This window comes from Hyla sarda, chromosome 9 (assembly GCF_029499605.1).
Source record: "Hyla sarda isolate aHylSar1 chromosome 9, aHylSar1.hap1, whole genome shotgun sequence".
Lineage (NCBI taxonomy): Eukaryota > Metazoa > Chordata > Amphibia > Anura > Hylidae > Hyla > Hyla sarda.
This window is the reverse complement of record NC_079197.1, coordinates 9,643,989-9,666,815: the sequence shown is the minus strand read 5'-3', so window position 1 is coordinate 9,666,815 and position 22,827 is coordinate 9,643,989. Positions and strand designations below refer to the sequence as shown.

Genomic DNA, 22,827 nt, shown 5'->3' with positions numbered 1-22,827 from the left:
CCTATTAAATTCCTTTACCCTTTGTCTGCTGGAATCATATGAGACAAACCAGAATCAAGAATAATTTCCCTTAACCCTTTCCCTGCTAGGATATTAAACTTCCCTTAACCCTTTCCCTGCTAGGATATGAAACTTCCCTTAACCCTTCCCCTGCCTAGAATATTAAACTTCCCTTAACCCTTTCCCTGCCTAGAATATTAAACTTCCCTTAACCCTTTGCCTGCCTAGAATATTAAACTTCCCTTAACCCTTTACCTGCCTAGAATATTAAACATCCCCTAACCCTTTCCCTGCCCAGAATATTAAACATCCCTTAACCCTTTCCCTGCCTAGAATATTAAACATCCCTTAACCCTTTCCCTGCCGCCTAGAATATGAAACACCCCTTAACCCTTTCATTGCCACAAGTAATACAACCTCCATCGTTTAACCCTTTCCCTGCCTTAATCATATACAGCCATCCCTTAACCCAGTGTTTGCCAACCAGGGCTTTCCTGGCATGCTAGGAGATGTAGTTAGGCAACAGCTGGAGGCCCCCTGGTTGGGAAGCGCTGCATTAACCATTTTCCCTTCCAGAATATTATAAAACGTAGAATGGCGTAAGGGATACCTTAACCCTTTCCCTGCTAGCACTATATAGGTGGTTATAAATTAAACCCTTCCTTGTTCTTTTCCTATCGGCCTGGCAGCTGGCAATGCATCCTCCAACCCACTGTTTCCCAACCAGAGTGCCTCCAGCTGTTGCAAAACTACAACTCCCAGCATGCCCGGACAGCCGTAGGCTGTCCGGGCATGCTGGAAGTTGTAGTTTTGCAACAGCTGGAGGCACTCTGGTTGGGAAACCCTGCTCTAACCCCTTGGCATGTCTTATCAGTTAACCCCTCTCCTCCCGCCCTTCCTCCCGCAGCACCTGCACGATCCCCGCCGGCTGCTCTCTGCTGCCGCTGTGTGGGGAGATGCGGGTAGTGCAGGCTCTGTAGGGGGCAGCCTCCCGTGGGTTAGAGCCGAGTACACGCCGCATCCTCTCACTCTCCTCCTCTGTCTCCGGTCTCTGTGCTGCTGCCATGACTCTGTGCTCCTCTCTGCTGCTCTGACACCTGGGCTCCTCCTCACCTGTTCAGCTCTCACATCCAGCCTGCGCCCTCCCTCCTCTTCACCCTCAGCACCCACCAGGCTGGCATCTTCACCTGCCAGGGCACAGGTAGGTCACCTGGAGGGGATGGGGGGGGCTTCATGTTCTGCACATACTGGGACTTTCTCCTCTGTAACAAGTGGGGTTGGGTCCTGCGCTGCATGTTACACAAGCAGAACATATTGCAGATGTGACTAGATAATGCTCTGCAGGGTCAGGGGTCAGGAGGGCTGTGTCTGCTGGACAGGCAGTGGGCAATGCTCTGCAAGTTCTGTATCCACACCGGGTAGACAAGATTATTAGATAGAAAATGCTCTGCAAGTATCTGAGCTGCATTTGACTGATAATGCTCTGCCAATTCTAGATTCGAACTAAATATATAATGCTCTGCACCTATTCTAGATAGAAAAATGCTCTGCAAGTATCTGAGCTGCACTAGACTGATAATGCTCTGCACCTATTCTAGATAGAAAAATGCTCTGCAAGTATCGGAGCTGCACTAGACTGATAATGCTCTGCACCTATACTAGAGAGAAAAATGCTCTGCAAGTATCTGAGCTGCACTAGACTGATAATGCTCTGTATCTATAATACATAGAAAAATGCTCTGCAAGTATCTGAGCTGCACTAGACTGATAATGCTCTGTACCTATACTAGATAGAAAAATGCTCTGCAGGTATCTGAGCTGCACTAGACTGATAATGCTCTGTATCTATAATACATAGAAAAATGCTCTGCAAGTATCTGAGCTGCACTAGACTGATAATGCTCTGTACCTATACTAGATAGAAAAATGCTCTGCAAGTATCTGAGCTGCACTAGACTGATAATGCTCTGTATCTATACTAGATAGAAAAATGCTCTGCAAGTATCTGAGCTGCACTAGACTGATAATGCTCTGCAAGTTCTGTATCCACACCAGGTAGACAAGGCTCTTCGAGCATTCCTAGATAGAAAATGCTCTGCAAGTATCTGAGCTGCAATTGACTGATAATGCTCTGCCAATTCTAGATTCGAACTAAATATATAATGCTCTGCACCTATACTAGATAGAAAAATGCCCTGCAGGTATCTGAGCTGCACTAGACTGATAATGCTCTGCACCTATACTAGATAGAAAAAATGCTCTGCAGGTGTCTGAGCTGCACTAGACTGATAATGCTCTGCATCTATACTAGATAGAAAAATGCTCTGCAAGTATGAGCTGCACTAGACTGATAATGCTCTGTATCTATACTAGATAGAAAAATGCTCTGCAAGTATCTGAGCTGCACTAGACTGATAATGCTCTGCAAGTTCTGTATCCACACCAGGTAGACAAGGCTCTTCGAGCATTCCTAGATAGAAAATGCTCTGCAAGTATCTGAGCTGCAATTGACTGATAATGCTCTGCCAATTCTAGATTCGAACTAAATATATAATGCTCTGCACCTATACTAGATAGAAAAATGCCCTGCAGGTATCTGAGCTGCACTAGACTGATAATGCTCTGCACCTATACTAGATAGAAAAAATGCTCTGCAAGTATCTGAGCTGCACTAGACTGATAATGCTCTGCATCTATACTAGATAGAAAAATGCTCTGCCAGTATCTGAGCTGCACTAGACTGATAATGCTCTGCAAGTTCTGTATCCACACCAGGTAGACAAGGCTCTTCGAGCATTCCTAGATAGAAAATGCTCTGCAAGTATCTGAGCTGCACTAGACTGATAATGCTCTGCCAATTCTAGATCCAGACTAAATATAATGTTCTGCATCTGTACTAAATAGAACATGCTCTGCAAGTACCTGGGCTGCACTACACTGACAATCCTCTGCCAATCCTCGAGCCATAATAAATATATAATGCTCTGCATCTACACTAGAGAGAAAATGTTCTGTACAGACTTGAAATCCACTTGACTGACAATTTTCTGACAATTTCTGATTCACATTAAATATATAATGCTCTGCATCTATACTAGATAGAAAATGCTCTGCTAGTTCTTGAGCTTTACTAGTCTGACAATGCTCTGCCAATTCTAGATCCACACTAAATATATATAATGCTCTGCAAGTACCTGGGCTGTGCTACAATGCTCTGCCAATTCTAGATCCATACTAAATACATAATCTTCTGGATCTATACTAGATAGAAAATGCTCTGCAAGTATCTGAGCTGCACTAGACTGATAATGCTCTGCAAGTTCTGTATCCACACCAGGTAGACAAGGCTCTTCGAGCATTCTTAGATAGAAAATGCTCTGCAAGTATGTGAGCTGCATCTAATGTTCTGAATCTATACTAGATAGAAAATGCTCTGTTAGTAATTGTGCTGCACTAGACCGACGGTGCTCTGTCAGTTCTAGATCCAAGGCTCTGCATCTGAACAAGATAGAAAATGCTCTGCAAGTTCTGTCATCTAGACCAGACTGACAAGGATTTGGAAGTCAGGGATCTAATGCAGTGTTTCCCAACCAGTGTGCCTCCAGCTGTTGCAAAACTTCAACTCCCGGCATGCCCGGACAGCCAAAGGCTGTCCGGGCATGCTGGGAGTTGTAGTTTTGCAACAGCTGGAGGCACACTGGTTTGGAAACAGTGATCTAATGTATATAGATGATGATCTGTAAAGTCCAATAGACATTGATCTAAATGTAAACTGAAAAATGTTCTGCTGCAAGTTATCTATTTAAACTTTACAGGTAATGCTCTGCAAGATCTTTGCTCATTAATTGATAACCGATGCTCTGCAACGCCTGTATTGAAACTTCGTAAATAATTCTCAAAATGTTTGTATACGCAGTAGAATAGTAATGGGCTGTAATGGGATTTTAATCAAACTGATATCATGGGAGGTAAGACAGAAAATGCTCTGCAGATCTCGGTTGGATAGATTTCTGGACAGATGTTCTGTAGCTAAATGTTCTGCACTTGGTAGAGAATGGATACTGCTCTGCAAGTTCTGGACATAGAACCTATCAAGTTTGGCCTCATTTTGGATATTTGGTTCTCTATTGGTGAAACAGTATATAATGTTCTGCAAATTCTGGGTCCAAAGCTAGATATCGAAAAAAACAAACTGCGTTCTGCAAAGGTCTAGATTTACAGATAGCAATGTTCTAGATATTTTAGTCTTCTTCCGTTTCTTGGTCCACCAAAAATGCTCTATAGAACAGCCTTCGGCTGTCCGGGCATGCTGGGAGTTGTAGTTTTGCAACAACTGGAGGCACCCTGGTTGGGAAACACTGTTTTTTAGATTCTAGGGACACTGCTTCTATAATGCTCTGCAGCTGTTCCTTTCATCCCCTCCATACACATGCTTGTGCAGCGCAGCGTGTGGCCCCCTATGTAAGGCCATTAAATAGATAGAAAATGCTCTGCAAGTACCTGAGCTGCACTAGACTGACAATTCTAGATCTAAACTAAATATATAATGCACTGGATCTATACTGGATAGAAAATGCTCTGCAAGTACCCGAGCTGCACTAGACTGACAATGCTCTGCCAATTCTAGATCCATACTAAATATACTTAGCTCTGCATCTATACTAGATTAAAAAAAATGCTCTGCCAGTACCTGGGCTCTACTAAAGGGGCAATGCTCTGCCAATTATAATGCTTTGCAGCTATACAAGATAGAAAATGTTCTGCAGGTACCTGAGCTTCACGAAACTGACAATGATTTGTAAATTCTAGATCCACATTACTATACTAGATAGAAAATGCTCTGCAAGTACCCGAGGTGCACTACACTGGTAATGCTCTGCCAGTTCTAGATCCACACTAAGTATATAATGCTCTGCATCTTTACAAGATGGAAAATGCTCTGCAAGCACCTGAGCTGCACTGGACTGACGCTCTGCCAATTCTATATCCTCACTAAATTTATAAAGCTCTGCCTATATTCTAGATGGAAAATGCTCTGCAAGTACCTGAGCTGCGCTAGACTTACAATGCTCTGTCAATTCTAGATCCACACTAAAAGTATACAGCTCTGTATCTATACAAGATAGAGAATGCTCTACAAGTACCCAACTTGTGCTAGACTGACAGTGCTCTGCCTATTCTAAATTCAAGTTAGATGGATAATGCTCTGCATTTATACAAGATAGTAAATGCTCTGCAAGTACCCAAGTTGCGCCAAACTGACAATGCTCTGACAATTCTAGATCCATACTAAAGATATAAAGCTCTGTATCTATACTAGATAGAAGTTCTGCAAGTACCTGAGCTGCACTAGTCTGACAATGCTCTGCCAGGTCTAGATTTGAGCTAGATGGATAATGCTCTGCGTCTAAACAAGATAGAAAATGCTCTGCAGCCTCTGTGATCCAAATCAGACTAAAAATGATCCGGAAGTCTGGGATATAATGTATATATTAGATTAACCCATTGTATGTATGTTCTAGTTGCGACATCTAAACTCTGAAATGTATTTTGATAGAATTCCATCCATTGCACTACTCCCATCAGCCTTTAGGTGGACCCTCAGCTGTGAGACCTTATATAGACAGGGCTGTGTCTTCCAAATCCTGTCTCTGAGCTCTACAGGCAGTTCTTTCCCTCCTCATGTCTTGGCTTTTGCACTGATATTCATTGTCAGCTGAGAGACTTTATATAAACAGGACTATGCCTGAGATTTACAGGCAGTTCTTTCCGCCTCATGTCTTGGCTTTTGCTCTGATATTCATTGTCAGCTGTGAGACCTTATATAGACAGGGCTGTGTCTGAGCTTTACAGGCAGTTCTTTCCACCTCATGGCTAATTTTATGCTCTGATATACACTGTAAGCTGTGAGACCTTATATAGACAGGACTGTGTCTGAGCTTTACAGGCAGTTGTTTCCTCCTCATGGCTAATTTTATGCTCTGATATACACTGTAAGCTGTGAGACCTTATATAGACAGGACTGTGTCTTCCCAAATCCTGTGTCTGAGCTCTACAGGCAGTTCTTTCGCCCTCATGGCTTGGTTTTTGCTCTGATATATTCTAGGTCCAACTTCTAAACTCTCTAAAAAGTATTTTGATAGAATTCCATGCATTGCACTCCCCACATCAGCCTGTAGGTGGACCCTCACTGTAGGTCAGTGCCCCCTCTGAAATACAAACCGCAGGCTATATGGATGTATCTGATCAATACCGATTCCACCTAAAAGGTTTCCTGACCACCTTGGGATTGATTGGAGTAAGTGATGCGTCCGCTCCCAGGATTGATTAAAGCGATGGGTCAGATTATAGGGTGAGAGGCGCGTTACGGGAAGCGTTACACATAATACATCATGCTGGCCCAGCGCACTTACTAACATGTCCTTGGACTAAGTGCTCTGCGGAGCCGACCGTCTCCTGAGGAATTAACCATTTTTTTGTTATAAATTATTCATTTATTTCAATTAAAAATTAGTTAAACTTTAATTTTCTAAGTAATAATTTATTTCCACCTATTGCTTTATTTTAGATTAAATTTATGAATTAAAAATATATAATTTTCATCACAGTATTTTTTCTTTGTTTTCAGGCCCTCCAATAACTCGCACCACTGGTTCCCAACATGGCCACAGAGCAGATATAATATCTATATCTTTGTGCTAGCAGTGTGCTGCTGTATTCTTCTGTTGCTGTATATTTAGCCCAGCAGCCTGCACCTTTAAGCCAAGTCCATATAATAGTTTGGATCAATAGTGCTGGCCAACTTATTCTTTGGTTGTATTACACATATGGGGGAGTGGCTACCTCCATGTTGGCTCTTGCACCCCACCCACCTCTATCAGGTGTATATAAGGGGATTTGGATGTTCCAGATCCTGCAATGCCTGCTGATCTATTCACACAGAGGCATATTCACAGTGTAGGGTCCGTCCCAATGAGGTCACCTTATCGTGGTGGGACGGTCCAAGCTATTTGGCCGCCAAATTGCAAGCTAAGTATCTCACTATTTCATTACTGCACCACAGCTGAATAGCTTCTCATGTTGTATCTATATACTCATGTTTTATCCATATCTTTGTGGTAGCAGTGTGCTGCTGTATTCTCCTGTTGCTATCTATCTATCTCATATCTATCTATCTCAGATCTATCTATCTCATATCTATCTATCTCATATCTATCTATCTATCTCATATCTATATATCTCATATCTATCTATCTCATATCTATCTATCTCATATCTATCTATCTATCTCATATCTATCTATCTCATATCTATCTATCTCATATCTATCTATCTCATATCTATCTCATATCTATCTATCTATCTCATATCTATCTATCTATCTCATATCTATATATCTCATATCTATCTATCTCATATCTATCTATCTCATATCTATATATCTCATATCTATCTATCTCATATCTATCTATATATCTCATATCTATCTATCTCATATCTATCTATCTATCTCATATCTATCTATCTCATATCTATCTACCTCATATCTATCTATCTATCTCATATCTATCTATCTATACATTACGGTCCCAGAACAACCGTCGCATCTTGAGACAAAACTCTATGGAAAACTAGTGGCCTCCAAAATCAAAAGAACAAAGACAAATGACCTTATAAGTCTGTGTTCGCACCAGTGTCCCGGAGCTCCAGTACAGCACAGATCGTCACCACGGACACCAATGGATCCCGATAGATCCCACTGACTTAAGGTCTTGGGGTCCGTCGGGTTTCCATTTGACATCCCTTTTTCCGCACTCATCATTTTAACAGAATCAGCGGACGGAGCTCCTGAGGTGATGTGAAAAAGGCCGTAAAAATACCGAAAATACAAGTCCTTGATATAGCAGTGAGATGGAGTCACTGGAGGCTGTAAATGGTCGTATAGTAACCTATGGATCGCTGCGCCCTCGCCTCCTGTCACATGTCCAATGTGTACATGCACCTTTTGCAGCAGTCTGGTCTCGCTTGTTGACATCACAGATTCTATGTGTCCGCTGTCGGCTAATTAGTGACGCGCCGACTACCTGTACGGTGACACCGGGAGACAATCAGTGATAATGGGGGAAAATATGTCACTTTACACCTTCCTTACTGATACATTTATAGATAATTAGATCATTGGATTTTATCTATCTCATATCTATACTGCGTCTATCTCTTATGTTATGGCCTCATGGCTCTGATGTAAATTGTCTAGATCAGTTTTTCCCAACCAGGATGCCTTCAATTATTGCAAAACTACAACTACCAGCATGCACGGACAGTCGTTGACTGTCCGTGAATGCTGGGAGTTGTAGTTTTGCAACAGCTGGAGGCTCACTGGTTGGGAAACACTGCCTTATAAAAACAAATCCTGTTTCTGAGCTCTACAGGCAGTTCTTTCCCCCTCATGGCTCGGTGTTTGCTCTGATATACATTGTCAGCTGTGAGGCCTTATATAGACAGGACTGTGTCTTACTAAATCCTGCATGTAAGCTTTACAGGCAGTCCTTCCTCCTCATGGCTTGGTTTTTTTTTTCTCTGATATACATTGTCACCTGTGAGGCCTTATATAAACAGGGCTGTGTCTTCCTAAATCCGGTCTCTGAGCTTTACAGGCAGTCCTTCCACCTCATGACTTGTTTTTTTGCTCTGATATACATTGTCAGCTGTGAGGCCTTATATAGACAGGGCTGTGTCTTCCCAAATCCTGCATGTGAGCTCTACAGGCAGTCCTTCCCCCTCATGGCTTGTTTTTTTTTGTTGCTCTGATATACATTGTCAGCTGTGAGGCCTTATATAGACAGGGCTGTGTCTTCCTAAATCCGGTCTCTGAGCTCTACAGGCAGTCCTTCCTCCTCATGGCTTGTTTTTTTTGCTCTGATATACATTGTCAGCTGTGAGGCCTTATATAGACAGGGCTGGGTCTTCCCAAATCCTGTCTCTGAGCTCTACAGGCAGTTCTTTAATATCTTTAATATCTTTAATATCTTGTACTTCCCCCTTTGGCAAGTATCACAGCTTGTAAATGCTTTTTGTAGCCAACCAAGAGTCTTTCACTTCTTATTTGAGGTATCTTTGCCCATTCTTCCTTATACAAGTCTTCCAGTTCTTTGAGATTTCTGGGCTGTCTGTCACGCACTGCTCTTTTGAGGTCTATCCATAGATTTTCAATTATGTTGAGGTCAGGAGATTTTGAAGGCCATGGCAGAACCTTCAGTTTACGCCTCTTGATGTAATTCCCCGTGGATTTTGAGGTGTGTTTAGGATCATTATCCATTTGTAGAAGCCATCCTCCCTTTAACTTCAGCTTTTTCACAGATGGCATCAAGTTAGCATCCAAAATTTGCTGAAATTTTATTGAATCCATTTTTCCTTCTACTCGTGAGATGTTCCCTTTGCCACTGGCTGCAATACAACCCCAAAGCATGATTGATCCACCCGCATGCTTAACAGTTGGACAGAGGTTCTTTTCATTAAATTCTGTTCCCCTTCTTTTCCAATCGTACCTTTGCCCATGGCGGCCAAAAAAATTAAATTTTAACCTCATTGGTCCCCAGAACTTGTTTCCTAAATGCATCAGGCTTGTCTGTATGTTCATTAGCAAAGTTCAAATGCTGATTTTTGTGGTGAGGACGTAGAAGAGGTTTTCTTCTGATGACTCTTCCATGAAGACCATATTTGTACAAGTATCTCTTTATAGTGGAATAGTGTTTCACAACTCCACTGTCTGCCAGATCTTTCTGGAGGGATTGTGCAGTCAAACGTGGGTTTTGCATTGTTTTTCTCCTGCGAGAAATCCTGCGAGCTGTTCTGTCTGATATTTTTCTTGGTCTTCCAGATCTTGCTTTAACTTCCACTGTTCCTGATGACTGCCATTTCTTAATTAGATTCCGAACAGAGGATATTGACATCTGAAAATGTTTTGCTATCTTCTTATAGCTTTCTCCAGCTTTGTGAGCATCAACTATTTTCAGTTTCAGACTTCTAGAGAACTGCTTAGAAGAACCCATGGTGCTGATTGTTGGGGCAAGGTCAGATGAGTCTTGACATTTAAATCCTTTGAGATTGACATCACTTGGTCTTCCCAGATGATGATTGAGTAACAATCCATGACACTGGCAGGTCTCAGCTTTGCAAAGGGGGCAGTACAAGATAATAACTCTGCAGGGTGCCCAAACTTTTGCAGACACCATTTTTTTGTTTTCTGTTATTTTGAAAGTGTAAATGATGGAAATAAAATGTAACTTTTGGTGACATATTATAATAATGTCTAATCTGTAATTTGACGCCTTTTGGAGATTTTTCCATCTTTCCTTGGCTTTTTTATGCACATTAATACAAATTTTTGCCTGGGGTGCCCAAACTTTTGATCCCCACTGTATCTATTTATCTATCTCATATCTATCTATCTATCTATCTCATATCTATCTTTCTCCTATCTATCTATATATCTGTCTGTCTTTCTATCTATCTATCTATCTATCTAATATCTATCTATCTCATATCTATCTATCTCCTATCTATCTATCTCATATCTATCTATCTCATATCTATCTATCTCATATCTATCTGTCTATCTGTCTTTCTGTCTATCTATCTCCTATCTATCTATCTATCTATCTATCTCATATCTATCTATCTATCTATCTATCTCATATCTATCTTTCTCCTATCTATCTATCTATCTATATATCTGTCTGTCTTTCTATCTATCTATCTATCTATCTATCTATCTAATATCTATCTATCTCATATCTATCTATCTCCTATCTATCTATCTCATATCTATCTATCTCATATCTATCTATCTCATATCTATCTGTCTATCTGTCTTTCTGTCTATCTATCTCCTATCTATCTATCTATCTATCTATCTCATATCTATCTATCTCATATCTATCTATCTCATATCTATCATCTATCTATCTCATATCTATCATCTATCTATCTCATATCTATCTATCTCATATCTATCTATCTATCTCATATCTATCTATCTATCTATGTATCTATCTATCTCATATCTATCTGTCTGTCTGTCTATCTCCTGTCTTTCTATTTATCTATCTCATATCTATCTATCTCATATCTATCTATCTATCTATCTATCTCCTATCTATCTGTCTATCTATCTATCTCATATCTATCTCCTATCTATCTATCTATCTCATATCTATCTATCTATCTATCTATCTATCTATCTCATATCTATCTATCTGTCTGTCTGTCTGTCTGTCTGTCTGTCTGTCTATCTATATATCTATCTCCTATCTATCTATCTCCTATCTTTCTATTTATCTATCTATCTTTTATCTATCTTTCTATCATTCATCTCCTCTTGCTATGTCTTTAATCTTTACTTTTCTACAGTTTTTCAGTAGTTATAGAAGCTTTTTCACCTATTTTCGGTCTCTTATCCTTTTTCATTCGCTCCTTTTCTCCTCTTGCAATTATCTGACATGAATTAATTCACGGATGTTTAGAAATGCCACTTTCATGGTGTAATGAATTCATCCAGCCTGCGGCAATGTCAAGCAGAGATTTTAGGAAGCACCTGTCACACATAGTGGAGGCGTCCCCCGAGAAGGGGCTCCGCCATGTTACTGCCGCTCCATGACAGTCATAGGAGATAAGCTCCGCCCACCCATTGCTTTTATAGGACATCCCCATTCTGGGAACCAATAATGTATCAGAATTATATACGTCAGTCATTACAGAGAACCTGTCACCAAACTAAACTATATTCAAAATATATTGTTCCTTCTGTAATTAGAAGACACTTTGCTATTTACTTGCTGCTAAAATTCTCATCACTTATATGTTTTTAATGTGATTGAAAAAAATGGCCACTAGGTGGCTCTGTTCTCTTTCCTGCGCAAGTCAAACACTTAGTTTGGTCTCCTCCCGGCCTGGCAGGAGACCAAACACAGGAAGTGCATGACGGGGCACAGCTCTTGCAGGATTCAGTGACATCACACCTGCTGGGGAACGCCCACTTTCTCCTGCCGGGAGCTCACACAATGTGAGCAGGGGGAAAGGTATGATACACAACTTTTTAAAGCTCGGGACATTTTTTTAAGGGCCGGAGGTATCAGGAGTAGTTAGTGAATATAATTGAGGTAGTTTAGAAAATTTGCTTTAGTGACAGGTACTCTTTAAAGGGGAACTCCACTGCCCTAGGGTTCATAACATTTTGTTCCGAACGCTGGGTGCGGGCTGCACCAGTTGTGATGTCACTGCCTCGCCCCTCATGATGTCACACCACGTCCTCTCAATGCAAGTCTATGGGAGGGGGCGTGGCGACTGCCACGCCCCCTCCCATAGACTTGCATTGAGGGGACGTGGCATGACGCCACGAAGGGGCATGGCTATGATGTCACAACCCCCGCAGCTTCTGTATTTGGCTCACAAGTCCCTCCGTTCTGTTTCTCACTCATTCTGACATCCACTGCTCAGGAAGGGGCGTTTCCAAGGTAAACACTGAACCCGCCCTCACTCACCATACGCTCACTTCCTCCATGAGTCTGCTGTGCTGTGCTGGGTCTCTTCATCCAGTCACTGCAGACTGCTCTGTAACCCCCTCCTCTCTGTGTTCATGCTGCAGTCTGATAGGACAGGAGTGAGCACAGAAGAGTCCTAGTCCCGCCCTCACTCCTGTGCTTCAGTTGGGACAAAGATGATGCTGCAGCCAGACAGAAATAGGAGGGCATGGGGATCATTCTGGATGGGATGGAGACCGCTAGTGGTCTTTTTTTTTTTTTAATAAGCCATAATTTCTATGAAAAGGAGATTTTCATGAAGTATATTAGAAAGGTTAATGTTTTGCCAAGATGTACAACATAGAAAAAGTTTTTTGAATCTGACAGCACCCATTTAAAGGGGTTATCCAGGAAAAAAAACGTTTTTATATATCAACTGGCTCCAGAAAGTTAAACAGATTTGTAAATTACTTCTATTAAAAAATCTTAATCCTTTCAGTACTTATGAGCTGCTGAAGTTGAGTTGTTCTTTTCTGTCTAAGTGCTCTCTGATGACACCTGTCTCGGGAACCGCCCAGTTTAGAAACAAATCCCCATAGCAAACCTCTTCTACTCTGTGCAGTTCCCGAGACAAGCAGAGATGTCAGCAGAGAGCACAGTTGCCAGACAGAAAACAACAACTCAACTTCAGCAGCTGATAATTATTGAAAGGTTTAAGATTTTTTAATAGAAGTTATTTACAAATCTGTTTAAATTTATGGAGCCAGTTGATATATATATAAAAGTTTTTTCCTGGTATACCCCTTTAAATGTTGCAGTTTTCATTTCGGTCACTAGGCCTAAAACTAAGCTGAGACTGTTTTGCCTCTAATGATAAGGAGGAAGATGCTGGAAAGTGATCTGCACAGCATTACAGCGAAAGGTGAAACCATTTGATGGAGAAGACAATAGATGATGCTCACAGATCAGCCTCCCCCTCCCTGTAGAGTAAAGATAATTGGGGCTTGCTGTAAAGCATATCTCGAAATGCAGTAAAAATCAGCTCAGGCAAGATGGCAGTCGCCATAATAATGTATAAAACTAAATAGAAAATTACAATTAAAATTGTTACAGATTAGAAAATAAGAACATGTTTCAGTATATGGTTCTAAGCAATTAAAAATAAATAGATCTAGGTGATACATTTCCTTTGAGGCTTGGAATACATCATGGTTTATGGTTTCCGTCACAGGTATCTGTCTGCATTCTGTTCTCGGTGTGTACCGTGTTTGTCATAGGTATCGCCCAAGAGCGGGATGCCAACGTATACTGTGGGGAACAGCAGCAGGTGCCATTCATTTCAATGGGCACAACAGTCACCTAATGACTCCATTCAAGCAGCTTTCTGCTCGTATACTCTGCTATATATATATATATATTATTGTATTTATTGATATTTTATTATTTTAATATATTTTTTAAAAGATTCCATTCAGGCAGCTTTCTGCTCGTATACTCTAATATATATATATATATATATATATATATATATATTTGTATTTATTGATATTTTATTATTTTAATATATTTTTTAAATGATTTCATTCAGGCAGCTTTCTGCTCGTATACTCTACTATATATATATATATATATATATATATATATATATATATATTTATATATATATTTATATATATATATATATATATATATATATATATATTATTGTATTTATTGATATTTTATTATTTTTATATATTTTTTAAATGATTCCCTACAGGCAGCTTTCCGCTAGTACACTCTATTTCAGTGGTCTTCAACCTGCGGACCTCCAGATGTTTCAAAACTACAACTCCCAGCATGCCCGGACAGCCGATGGCTGTCCGGGCATGCTGGGAGTTGTAGTTTTGCAACATCTGGAGGTCCGCAGGTTGAAGCCCATTGCTCTATTTCATATATATTTATAGGTAGATAGATAGATAAATAAATTATGTATTTATTGATATTCTATTAAAAGGGTACTCCGGTGGAAAACTTTTTTTTTTTTAATGAACTGGTGCCAGAAAGTTAAACAGATGTGTAAATGACTTCTATTAAAAAATCTTAATCCTCTCAGAAGCTGTTCTTTTTGAATTTCTTTTTTTGTCTTGTCCACAGTGCTCTCTGCTGACACCTCTGTCCGTGTCAGGAACTGTTCAGAGCAGCATATTTTTTGCTATGAGGATTTTCTCCTGCTCTGGACAGTTCCTGATCCGGGCATCAGGTGTCAGCAGAGAGCACTGTGGGCAAGACAAAAAAAGAAATTAAAAAAGAAAAGAATTTCCTCTGTAGTATAAAGCTGCTAATAAGTACTGGAAGGGTAAAGATTTATTAATAAGAGTAATTTACAAATCTGTTTAACTTTCTGGCACCAGTTGATTTAAAAAAAAAAAAAATTCCAACGGAGTACCCCTTTAATTTTTTGTTTGTTTCATGATTCTATTCAGGCTGCCTTCTGCTACCATATATATATATATATATATATTATTTTTTTTTTATTTTATTTATTTTATTACATTTTTTTTATTTAATTTTTTCATTACATTTTTCAAAACACACCACTGTCATGACTGTAAAAGAAACAAATTGTCTGAAAATTAGTAGTAGTATAGAACAGGACTCATGGGCTGCTTTGCTGTCAGGTCCCCGTTAAAATAGCGTATACCGGCGGAAAGTTGCCCATACGGCGTCACCACGTATACATTGGCATCTGCAAAGGAAGCCGTAATCATAGTGTGTTCCGGGCCTGGGTGACCGGGTGACAGTGGTCGGTTATAACTTCCCACCGTGACTTATCTGGGCGTGGCGTCGCTTCGCTCTGCGTCACCTAATAATCCGCGACGCCGTTAACTAGCCAGACGGCCGTGTTTGTAAAGCGAGCCGGGGAACGGCGCGCAGACGTCAGGAGAAGCCAGCTGCCAGCGAAACCATTAACCAAACATATCCATCCTGTATATAAGTCGTACTATAAATATCTGCGAGCGACGCTGAATACGCGCGACTTTCATCTCCACGGTGGGGCTTTGTAGCTGGTGGATCTGCTCGTCCCAGTTCGGCTTTGACTTGGAAACGTCTAACGCTTTGAACCCTGTTCTCCGCCGCGCAATACGCTTTTTGGTTCTATTATCTACTCGATGGGGATATATTTTTTTATTTTTTTAATAAATCCTCTGCAGATTTTCCGACAGACATCATGTGTTTATCACACACTGCCTCCTGTATGTTCCCTCGTCAGGTTATTTTGGATTCTGCCGCTGCCCGCCGGGTCTATGGTTTTTCACTGGAGATATATAAATAGTTATGGCTCCTTCTGTGTCCAAAAACCTGAGGTTTAACCAGTGTTTCCCAACCAGGGTGCCTCCAGCTGTTGTAAAACTACAACTTCCAGCATGCCTGGACAGCCGAAGGCTGTCCAGGCATGCTGGGAGTTGTAGTTTTGCAACAGCTGGAGGCACCTTGGTTGCGAAATACTGATGGGAGATGTAGTTTTGCAACAGCTGGAGGCACCTTGGTTGGGAAATACTGATGGGAGTTGTAGTTTTGTAACAGCTGGAGGCACCCTTGCTGGTAAACATGGGGTTAAAGGGGTACTCCGGTGGAAAACTTTTTATTTTAATCAACTGGTGCCAGAAAGTTAAACAGATTTGTAAATTACTTCTATTAAAAAAAATCTTAATCCTTCCAGTACTTATTAGGTGCTGAATACTACAGAGGAAATTCTGTATTTTTGGAACACAGAGCTCTCTGCTGACATCACAAGCACAGTGCTCTCTGCTGACATCTCTGTCCATTTTAAGAACTGCCCAGAGTAGGAGAAAATCCCCATAGCAAACATATGCTGCTCTGGACAGTTCCTAAAATGGACAGAGGTGTCAGCAGAGAGCACTGTGCTCGTTATGTCAGCAGAGAGCTCTGTGTTCCAAAAAGAAAATAATTTTCTCTGTAGTCTTCAGCAGCTAATAAGTTCTGGAAGGATTAAAGGGGTATTCCAGGCAAAAACTTTTTTTTATATATCAACTGGCTCCGGAAAGTTAAACAGATTTGTAAATGACTTCTATAAAAAAATCTTAATCCTTCCAATAGTTATTAGCTTCTGAACTTTTCTGTCTAACTGTTCAATGATGATGTCATGTCCCGGGAGCTGTGCATGATGGGAGAATATCCCTTGCATGATGGGAGAATATCCCCATAGGAGCTGGACAGCTCCCGGGACGTGAGTCATCAGAAAGCAGTTAGACAGAAAACAGCAACTCAACTTCAGAAGCTAATAAGCTATTGGAAGGATTAAGATTTTTTAATAGAAGTAATTTACAAATCTGTTTAACTTTCTAGCACCAGTTGATTTAAAAAAAAAAAAAAAAAAAAGGTTTCCACCGGAGTACCCCTTTAACCATGAAAGGACCCGGCTCTGCTAAGGAACGTGACTTTGGGATATTGTAAGGGGAAAGGGAGCCATTCGGGAAATGTATGATGATCATTAGATGGTTATTGTAGAGAGATCCAGGTCTAGAAAAGATGGAGGATGATCACATTATGTCCTACACATTCTAGTGGAGATCGTGTCATGATGGAGATTATTAGGTCATCATTGTAGGGCAGGATTGTAGCCCGGAGTCCGTGTTCTGGAGGAGATGGATGATGATCATTGGAATATTATACAGCAGGAATATATTCTGACAGCCATGTTCTAGAGAGAATGGATGATGACTTGGGAAATGAGTACAGAATAAGTGTGTATCCTGGAGGCTGGAGAGGATGGATGATGATCAGTAGAACCTTACATGATTATATTCTTAAAGGGGTACTCCGGTGGAAAAAAAAAATTCATATCAACTGGCTCCAGAAAGTTAAACAGATTTGTAAATTACTTCTATTAAAAAATCTCAATCCTTCCAGTACTTATCAGCTGCTGTATGCTCCAGAGGAAGTTGTGTAGTTCTTTCCAGTCTGACCACAGTGCTCTCTGCTGACACATCTGTCCGTGTCAGGAACTGTCCAGAGCAGGAGCAAATCCCCATAGCAAACCTCTCCTGCTCTGGTCAGACTGGAAAAGAACTACACAACATCCTCTGTAGTATACAGCAGCTGATGAGTTACATTACATTACTATAATAGAATGAGGGACTGTGCTAGAGATATTGGTCTAGAGGAGGTGGATGTGATTAGAAAATGGCTATTTTATAAATAGGGTCTAGAGCAGTGTTTTTCAAACAGTGTGTCTCCAGTGGTTGCAAAACTGCAACTCCCAGCATGCTCGGACAGCCATGCTGGGGGGTTGTAGTTTTGCAACAGCTGGATATACACTATTTGGAAAACACTGCTCTAGAGACGGATTATTAGTAAATCACAAAATACTATGCATAAGGGTCTAGAAACAGTGGATGGTGATTAGTAAATTACTATTCTAGATAGAGGGGGCTATACTATACATAAGGGTCTAGAGAAGGTGGATGATGATTAGTAAATTACTATTCTAGAAAGGGGGGGCTATACTATACATAAGGGTCTAGAGAAGGTGGATGATGATTAGTAAATTACTATTCTAGAAAGGGGGGGCTATACTATACATAAGGGTCTAGAGAAGGTGGATGATGATTAGTAAATTACTATTCAAGAAAGGGGGGGCTATACTATGCATAAGGGTCTAGAGAAGGGGGATGATGATTAGTAAATTACTATTCTAGAAAAAGGGGGGCTATACTATACATAAGGGTCTAGAGAAGGTGGATGATGATTAGTAAATTACTATTCTAGAAAGGGGGGCTATACTATGCATAAAGGTCTAGAGAAGGTGGATGAGGATTAGTAAATTACTATTCTAGAAAGGGGGGCTATACTATGCATAAAGGTCTAGAGAAGGTGGATGAGGATTAGTAAATTACTATTCTAGAAAGGGGGGGCTATACTATACATAAGGGTCTAGAGAAGGTGGATGATGATTAGTAAATTACTATTCTAGAAAGGGGGGCTATACTATACATAAGGGTCTAGAGAAGGTGGATGATGATTAGTAAATTACTATTCTAGATAGAGGGGGCTATACTATACATAAGGGTCTAGAGAAGGTGGATGATTAGTAAATTACTATTCTAGAAAGGGGGGGCTATACTATACATAAGGGTCTAGAGAAGGTGGATGATGATTAGTAAATTACTATTCTAGAAAGGGGGGGCTATACTATACATAAGGGTCTAGAGAAGGTGGATGAGGATTAGTAAATTATTATTCAAGAAAGGGGGGGCTATACTATGCATAAGGGTCTAGAGAAGGGGGATGATGATTAGTAAATTACTATTCTAGAAAGGGGGGGCTATACTATACATAAGGGTCTAGAGAAGGTGGATGAGGATTAGTAAATTACTATTCAAGAAAGGGGGGGCTATACTATGCATAAGGGTCTAGAGAAGGGGGATGATGATTAGTAAATTACTATTCTAGAAAAAGGGGGGCTATACTATACATAAGGGTCTAGAGAAGGTGGATGATGATTAGTAAATTACTATTCTAGAAAGGGGGGGCTATACTATGCATAAAGGTCTAGAGAAGGTGGATGCGGATTAGTAAATTACTATTCTAGAAAGGGGGGCTATACTATGCATAAAGGTCTAGAGAAGGTGGATGAGGATTAGTAAATTACTATTCTAGAAAGGGGGGGGCTATGCTATGCATAAGGGTCTAGAGAAGGGGGATGATGATTAGTAAATTACTATTCGAGATAGAAAATAGAGGATGAATAAACAGAGAGGGTCTTAGAGGCGCTACTCAGCACACGACGCACACGACAACATAAAGGTGTATTGGATATATATCTGGACAGGGCGTTTCAGCACCACCATGTGCCTTCTTCAGGTCCACCAAAATTACTGATGCACCGATCCTGTTGGGAATTCATGCCGCCGAGAATTCGTGTTCCCCAAACTATCTTCTACTCTAGAAAGATAAACTATACCATACATAAGGGTCCAGAAAAAGATTATTTTTTTAAAATTACTTTTTAAAGAATGAGGGACTGTACTGTAGATAACAGTCTAGAAGGGGTTGATGATGCTTTTGTTGCCATGAAATTGGATTATAATAGAGAAACATAATCAGTAGTCAGTTAAAACATAAAGATCCTTTTCTAGAGAGAATGGATGATAATAATGATCATTAGTTTTAGGGAAATTAGAAGCTATTCTGTATTCTGTTCTGGAGAAGCATCATTACTACATAATTGGGTGATGGTCAGTGGATGCTAAAACTAAAAAATTTTCATTAGAATTTGATATTAGAACTAGATAATATTATACATATCTTTTCTGGATATGATGGATGATCATTAGATATTATTATAACTTGTTGGTTGTCTAGATACAATGGATGGTGATGATTACATTATATTCTTGAGATCCTAACGGAGATCGTGTTCCAGCGAGGACAGATGAAGATTATTAGGTCATTATTGTAGAATTGGATTGTACCCTGGAGGCCAAGTTCTAGAGAAGATGGATGATGATCATTGGAATATTATACAGTTGCATTATATTCCTTTGACAATCATGTTCTAGAGAGAATGGATGATGACTGTTAGATATTTATTATAGAATAAGTGAGTAACCTGGAGGCTGGAGGAGATGGATGATGATCATTAGAACCTTATATGATTATATTGTTAAAGTCTTGTTCTAGTGGATGGATGATGAGTTACGTTACATAAATATTATAGAACAAGGGATGGTATTGTAGATATTGGTCTAGAAAAGGTGGATGATGATTAGCAAATTACTATTATAGAATAATGGACTGTACTATCGATATTGGCTTAGTGAAGATTGATGTTGATTAGGAAATTACAATTCTAGAAATAGGGACTATACTTAAGGGTCTAGAGCAGTGTTTTCCAAACAGTGTGTCTCCAACTGTTGCAAAACTACAACTCCCAGCATGCCCGGACAGCCAACGGCTGGGGGTTGTAGTTTCGCAACAGCTGGAGATGCACTGTGTGGAAAACACTGCTATAGAAAAGGATGATTAGTAAATATTAATATTATTATATTAATACAGAATGAGGGACTGTACATAACAGTCTAGAGAAGGTGGACAATGATTAGCAATTACTACTCTAGAAAGAGGGGGCAATACTATCCATAAGGGTCTAGAAAAGGATAATTATTATAAAATGACTACTCTAGAAAGAGGAGGTTATACAATACATAAGGGTCTAGAGAAGGATGATTATTAGAACATTTCCATTCTAGAAAGAGGGACTATACTATACATATGGGTCTAGAGAAGGTGGATGATGATTAGTAAATTAGAAAGAGGAGGTTAACAATACATAAGGGTCAAGAAAAGGATGATTATTAGAAAATTGCTATTCTAGAAAGGGGGACTATACTATACATATAGGTCTAGAGAAGGTGGATGATGATTAGTAAATTATTAAATCACTACTCTAAGAAGAGGGGTCTAGAGAAGGTGGATGATGATTAGTAAATTACTACTCTAGAAAGAGGGACTGTACTGTAGATATTGGTATAGAGAAGGTGGATGATGATTAGGAAATTACTACTCTAGAAAGAGGGGGCTCTACTATACATAAGGGTCTAGAGAAGGTGGATGATGATTAGAAATTACTACTCAAGAAAGAGGGGGGTTATACAAAACCTAAAGGTCTAGAAAAGGATGATTATTAGAAAATTGCTATTCTAGAAAGGGGGACTATGCTATACATAAAGGTCTAGAGAAGGTGGATGATGATTACTAAATTAGTAAATTACCACCCTAGAAAGAGGGGCTGTACTATACATAAGGGTCTAGAGGAGGTGGGAGATGATTAGTAAATTACTATTCTAGAAAGAGGGGCTATACTATACATAAGGGTCTAGAGGAGGTGGGAGATTATTAGGAAATTACTATTCTAGAAAGAGGGGGGCTATACTATACATAAGGGTCTAGAGAAGGTGGACGATGATTAGTAAATTACTATTCTAGAAAGAGGGACTATACTATACATAAGGGACTAGAGAAGGTGGGAGATGATTAGTAAATTACTATTCTAGAAAGAGGGACTATACTATTCATAAGGGTCTAGAGAAGGTGGATGATGATTAGTAAATTACTATTCTAGAAAGAGGGACTATACTATACAAAAGGGTCTAGAGGAGGTGGATGATGATTAGTAAATTACTATTCTAGAAAGAGGGGCTATACTATACATAAGGGTCTAGAGGAGGTGGATCATTTAGTAAATTACTGTTATAGAATAAGGGACTATACTACACATGTGGATCTAGAGGAGGTAGATGATGCTTTGTTTGCTATGAAATTGGGTTCTAATAGTAGTAGAGAAACTTAATCATTAGAAAGTTATAACGATGAACATTCTTTTCTAGAGAGAATGGATGATGATGGAAACAAGATGCTATATGTTCTGGAGAAGAATCATTGTTACACAATTTGGTGATGTTCAGTAGATGCTGAAATTCATAATGATCATTAGAATATGAAATTACAACTAGGTACCATTTATGATACCATAAAGGCCCTTTTCTAGATATGATGGATGATGATCATTAGTTCTATAATTAATTATAACCTGTTGAATGTCTAGATACAAGTAGCTATGGGTCCAGAGAAGGTGAATGATGCTTTTTTGTTTAGAAAGTGGATAAAATTAATGATAATAATAAGTAGTAGAGAAACATAATCATTAGAAGGTAAAAACAATGAAGATAATTTTCTGGAGAGAATTGATGATGGTCATTTATTATATGGAAATTAGCTTCTATTCTGTATTCTATTCTAGAGAAGAACCATTGTTATACAATTGGGTAATGTGTTAAGTAGAAGCCAAAACTTTTCTAAATAATGATCATTAGAATACGATATTAGAACTAGGTGATACCATAATAGTCCTTTTCTAGATATAATGGGTGATGATCATTAGATCCATAATTCATTTTAACCTATTGGTTGTCTAGATAAAATGAATGGTGATTATTAGGTGATTATTATAAGATATAATTATATTTTAGTCATCAGATGATTATTACAAAATGAGTTTATATACTGAAGTTCCTGTTATAGAGAATATGGATGATGATTACTTTAAAATTAGATTACAGTCTGAATAACTCGTTCTAGTGAAGACAGATGATGATCATTAAATTGTTATTATTGTCATTACTACAACTCCCAGCATGCAGGAGTTACCCTGGTTGGTAAACACTGATGTAAGTAGAGTATATTCTCTATAGATCCTATTCTAGAGCGTATGGATGATGGCTACGAGAGTGTTATTAGTCTT

At 39.6% G+C, this 22,827-nt stretch overlaps 1 protein-coding gene across 2 annotated transcripts in view; it reads left to right on the top strand.

Annotated features, from left to right (window-relative positions):
• The window catches only part of LOC130290806 (caM kinase-like vesicle-associated protein), a 99,564-nt gene that overhangs the window by 1,803 nt on the left and 74,934 nt on the right, over positions 1-22,827 (top strand). Inside the window, exon 1 of one of the 2 annotated variants that reach the window (XM_056538896.1) lies at positions 1,005-1,201. The exons of the other annotated variant lie outside the window; for it this stretch is intronic. The gene's annotated coding sequence lies outside the window, so the exon portion shown is untranslated. Of the gene's footprint in view, positions 1-1,004; positions 1,202-22,827 lie in introns of those variants that run through there. 2 annotated transcript variants of the gene reach the window in all.